At 43.5% G+C, this 5,775-nt stretch overlaps 1 pseudogene; it reads left to right on the top strand.

Annotated features, from left to right (window-relative positions):
* Positions 1 to 705: 705 nt before the first annotated feature.
* Positions 706 to 5,775, top strand: part of LOC103605808 — a 28,049-nt pseudogene continuing 22,979 nt past the window's right edge.

Raw genomic sequence — 5,775 nt, 5'->3', positions numbered from 1 at the left:
ATGGGCATTTTGACAATGGCAGGAATGATTATCATGTAAGCAAATAGGTCTGTGTCATTTCTATATCAACCAATGAAAGATGGACATTAAAAGATCCAACTTCATAGCAAAACTTTAATATGCTCCGTAGTAAAGCTAATTCAGATGAAGAAATGTTCACTCAAGTTAAATAAACTGTTCTGAACTACATTAAAGGTTGGATTGGACCCAGATTTGTCTGAATTTAATGTGTTTATTACATTTAGCTGCTGTCCTAGCATGTTTAAATGTGTCTGTGACATTTGGACACTTAGATATTTATGAAGAAGTATAAAGAAAAATGGAAAATAGATTCTAAAGATATGGAAATTTTTTCCATGAAGATTTTTAAGGGCCTATACATAATGAGTAGTGAGTTATTGATTCTCTTCACAAAGCCATCTTTGATCATTGGCAACACCCAGGTCACTGACCAGCTCCCACACCAGATTCCATGGCCTGGAAGGAAAGGACCTTGAGCTTGGGGAGGGGAGACCTGAGTTCTCTGAGGACACAGCCAGCATCCTCCTACTCAGGTGAACCCTAAAGACAGGAGCGTCCTTATTCCTATCACATTTACATACAAAGGCACCTCACAGATGCAAATGGTCACTTTGGCAGCCAGATGAAACGACGGCAGCATTTACTTAAACTTATGCTACTCCTCAGTCTAAGAAATAATTTCTCAGAATCATGGATGTCATCTGTAGGAACATGAAGCCCCAGTGGTTCTCCTTTATTGTTCTGATGGTGGCTCCCAGATATGAGAGTCTTAGGGATTCTGACAATAAGGTATGAGAAGCCCATCTGAGCACATGATTCACTGTGGTTCCTTTTGTTTCCAGGTGTTCTGTCTCAGGTGCAACTACAGGAGTCAGGACCAGGACTGGTGATGCCCTCGCAGATCCTCTCCCTCACTTGTGCCATCTCTGCCTACTCCATCAGCAGTGGTTATCATTGGAGCTGGATCTGCCAGCCAGAGGGAAAGGGGCTGGAGTGGATTAGACAGATCTGTAGGGATGGGAGCACTTACTACAGCTCATACCTCAAGAGTCAAGTTGCCATCTCCAGAGACATGTCCAAGAACCCGTTCTATCAGCACCTGAGCTTGTGACCACTGAGGACACAGCCGTGAATTACTGTGTGAGAGATACAGTGAGGGAAAGTCACTGTGAGCTCAGACACGATCCTCCCTGCAGGGGGCCAGTAGTGAGCCTGGCTGCAGGAGTCCCAGAACCCACTGAGTACAGGGTCCAGATCCCAAGTCAGTTGCAGTCAGTTTTCTATCATGATGTGGTTTTTCTGCCTCCTGGAATACTTTTCATTCATGAAAATGATGAAAACTGTCATTTGAACAACATGTATAAGAATAGGGATATCAGGTTAAGTGAAATAATTCAGGTTCAGAATTACAAATACCACATAAGTCACTCATATGCAGAATCCAAACATACATATATATCACAGATGTTGACAGAATAGTGGCGACTACCTACTGGGAGAATTAGGAGCAGGGGAGATGAGAGAGGCTGATCAGCAGGTGCAATGTTACAGTTAGAGAGGAGGAAGCAGTCCTGGTTCTGTACTGCACAGGACTATATATACATATTATAGTTTTTTTTAAAAATTTGACCTGTAAGGGAATCACAACCCTTGGCACGGTGTGGTCTACACCACGCTCAGCCAGTGAGCGCACCAGCTATCTCTATATAGGATCTGAACCCGCGGCCTCAGCGCTACCAGTGCCACACTCTCCCAAGTGAGCCTTGGGGCCAGCCCATTACAATAATTTTAATTATCACTATTTGATCATTTTACAATGTAGGTGAATACAGAGAGATCACATTCTACCTGATAACTATGTACAATCTTATTTGTAAATAAAAATTATCTAAAATTTTTGCAGTGTATGATTTTATTCATACAAATTTTACAAGAGGAAAACTAATGTGAAGTTGCAGGAAGATCAGGAGTTGTTTAGTGTAGGGTGTGAGGACAAACAAATGGGGAGGGTGGGTTACAGAAAATCAGTAGGACACATTCTGAGATGCAAGGTATGTTCAATATTTTGTGTCGAGATGGTTGCACAGGAGGTCACATGAGCCAATACTTATCAAATACAAATGTTAAATATGTGCAGTTTATTTCACATCACTTCAACCTCAATACATTTGTTACAAATGAAAAAAAATACATGTATTTATAGAGAAGAAGAGTTATGAATAAAGATGAAGCCATATGAACTGTCAGAGACTCCTGAAAAAACATCTCCATGAATATTGGCTCTCTATATATTATAAATGAACACTACAATGTTGTTAAATCACAGCATCTTCTAATTACTCGAAGGGAGTTCAGCAAACCTTACTAGGTATGATTAAGTCAGCCCTGGAGTAGGTTCTGGGAGGTCATTGGGTCCTGGGGCGAGGAGCACAGACCAGACAGTGGGCTCATTCTTACACATATGAACTCATGGACACAATGCACAGCTCCACTGTCCTCCTGTGTTCAGTTTTACAGCTGTAAAAATGAGGTAAACCTGACACCTACATGAAATGTATTTAGCAGTTATGTAAAAAATGAAAAATATATATCACATATTAATATTGTATTAAAATCAAACAATAAAAAATAATATTTTCTCAAATGCTGTCATTGTCATTATACTCCCCTGGGACACTCATATCTGCTCTGGAAACTGCCATCCCCATAGGCTCTTACTCCAGAGCTTAGTTTGTAGGAGGAGAACATGAAAATAGGGCCTCCCTCTGTGCATGAAAACCATTCCTGCCATGACCCTGCAGATCTGGGAGAGGATCCCTAGTCCCAGATTCCCTGATGCTCCAATAAGGTGATCAGGACTGAACACAGATGACACAACACATAGCTTGGGCTTAGCAGGGTTTACCTCATTGCTATTTTAAAAAGTCATTTCATGGAGAACTAGAGACATTTCATAACTAAGTGGAAATCCAGGTACTTCAGCGTGGTCATGGGGGTAACACTGCCTTGTTCTGTCCTCAGCACATCCCAAGGATCATGCCCATGGTGGTGTCTGTGGTGTGCCTGGCATCAGTGGCTGAAACCTGGGGGTCCAGCACTTTCCAGGCCTCTGCACTTGGTGGAAGCCAGTCTCAGGGCTCAGCTCCAATTAGAGGCAGAGACATAGATGCCACCTCTTGATGGAGGTACTGAGAAGCAGAACTGCAAACCATACAAAAAGGTCCTTGGAGCCTTGGTTGAAGAAGGAATAGCCTTTATTCAACACACACGCATCTAGGATCTAGGCAGTACACAGAGAAACTCCAAAATTCAACTGCTACTGGCAAACTTCAAAGAAAAATTGAAAACTGTGTAGCTGCCAGCAGAGTAACCATGCTCTATTGTTAGACACAAGATCTGTCGACCAGCCTGCTTCACAAAACTGCACAACACACAATAGCTATTAACTAGAAAGTTACATGGGTGCACATGCACACCAACTCCACCCACACACAACTTGTTTACAGGTAATGTGCTGCTTGACCCACAACCAGACCTGAGCTGAGGGAGCCTGACTAAATTATTCTATTTTCCCCACAGCCATGCTGTGGGATTGAGGATGTGGGACCTTGTTGGCATCATCTGAGTCCTCCTCAGGCCACATGCAGCTCATTCTCACCCAGGGTATGACACACAAAGCCCTTCCCACATGCAGCATCAAGCTGAAGTCTGGAGCTATTTTAACCAGGACAGGAAGTGGAAGTGTCTCCTCAACTGTGGCTTGTAAAGTGTGGTTCTTCTGTTGCTGAGATTGAGACCTAAAAACACAAGTAAGTTACCTCATGGAGCCCACCTGCACAGGTGAGACAGACACAGTATTCCCAGTGGAGACACCTTCACTCCAGAAGTGGAGAAGAAGAGGTCCATCCTAGACACTGGTCCACAGGGACTCCAACCAGAGTCACCTGTTCCTTCATCAGCACCTGCTTCTGCTGCTAATGAGACACCCAATCCAGCACCCTCCATGGCTGTGTGCTGGGATCCTGGCTGTGCCCTCTGAGGATGGGGACTGACTGGGCTGCAGATCTGGTGCAATCTCCCCACACATGTAGGTGCTCAGTGTGAGCTGAACTGACTAGGTGTGGCTCTTCATGGGCCAGTCATCAAAGGCATCTGCAGGATTCTTGGGCACTGAAGGAAAAGCGAGGCCCACCATTCATGCACTTCCCAAGCCTCCACTAGCATCTTGTTTGCTTTTATTGTCTTTGACAAAGCAAGTCATAAACCCAGGCCTAAGGTCACTGTGGGGGCACTACCTATATGCAAGACAAACTTCCAGCCCATTACTCTTAAAACTAGTTGTAGTGGACTGGCACCTGAGGGGAGACAGTAGAGAATTAATGAGTAAACATGTTTATGGGATCAGGAGGGTTTTCCCAAGCTGCTAGCCTGAGAAAAACCCTTAGTTTATTTCAGGTTCTTTTTATAAGCCAGTAAAATAACATATTATACTGATTAAGCCAGTTACGTCTAGTACAAAGCTGTTTATAAAATATTTTCTGTTGCCATGGTGTTTCGAAGGTTCAGGGTTAACTACGTATCAGCAAAGCAAAAGCCCAAATTTTTCCTCCACAAGCTCTCAGGGTCCCGGGCTCACCCAAACTTCAGCTGTCAAGGAGAGAGAGGAGGGGTACACAGGGAGACAGGCAGATGGGGAGACAGGCAGACAGGGAGACAGGCAGACGGGCCGCCAGCACCTGCTGGCACAATGCCCAGATAGCAAGGACCCTGTCACCTTGCTGCCCAGTGCCCCACATCTCCCCCCTCTGAATTTTTGAACAATGAAGACTCTGAGACCCCCCATTGCAGCTGCATTTGGTGGGTAATCGTATGGAGTCATAGCAATTGGTGGGTGTTACAGCGGAGGCAGGCTGAGAAACACAAAAAAAGGGCAAATACAGAGACAATTATAAAAGCTACTAGCAGGTATAACATTTGTTGCACCGTATTTAAAGGACTCAGGTGAGACAATTTATCAAACAATGTCTTCACAAGTTCGTCAGTAACCTATTGATTCACATAACGGGCAGTATGGCTACTTTGAGAGAGAGCAAGTATAGAAGTCACTGCGCTAACCACAACAGAAATAAGCACAAGGACTCCAACTTTAAGCAATCCTTTAAAGCGCTTTTTTCCAGATAACAGTTCAGAAACATGGGATAAGACCTAAATATCTGTATCCTCATAACAACAGCCTTTTACATGTACGGGGAGGACTACAAAAGGGGGTTGTGTTAAAACCATTAATCTCTTTTGTGTGTGTCCATTTCCAATACTAGAAGAAAGATAAGATGTTAAAATACATTGGTTACAGGAAATACTATAACCATTACCATGGGACATTATTTCAAAATTTTTCACAATATATTGGCAGGAGCTATACAGGAATGTAAACCATAGGAAACCACAAGATGTTGATCTGGATCTATAATGGTTACAGTAACAACACTCAATGATGCAAGCAATCTCCACAAATCCAGATGGGCTATACCCTGAGTTTTATACCATATACTAGTTACCCAACCCCCGGATACCACACATTCAGATGGCAACCCAGATTCTAGGTGACGATAAGACCAGTCCCATAATGCCTTTTCATCATCTGAAGAAAACCCAACAGGGTGGTGCAATATGAGAGTGTAATAATAACATTCCAGCCAGCGGGGGTGTTTGACAAAAGATTGTCCGTGTTGATTCACACAGGAAGACAGCTCG

Source organism: Galeopterus variegatus, unplaced genomic scaffold, assembly GCF_000696425.1.
Source record: "Galeopterus variegatus unplaced genomic scaffold, G_variegatus-3.0.2 Scaffold6087, whole genome shotgun sequence".
In the NCBI taxonomy this organism is placed as follows: domain Eukaryota; kingdom Metazoa; phylum Chordata; class Mammalia; order Dermoptera; family Cynocephalidae; genus Galeopterus; species Galeopterus variegatus.
This window is presented reverse-complemented; position numbering and strand designations above follow the sequence as displayed.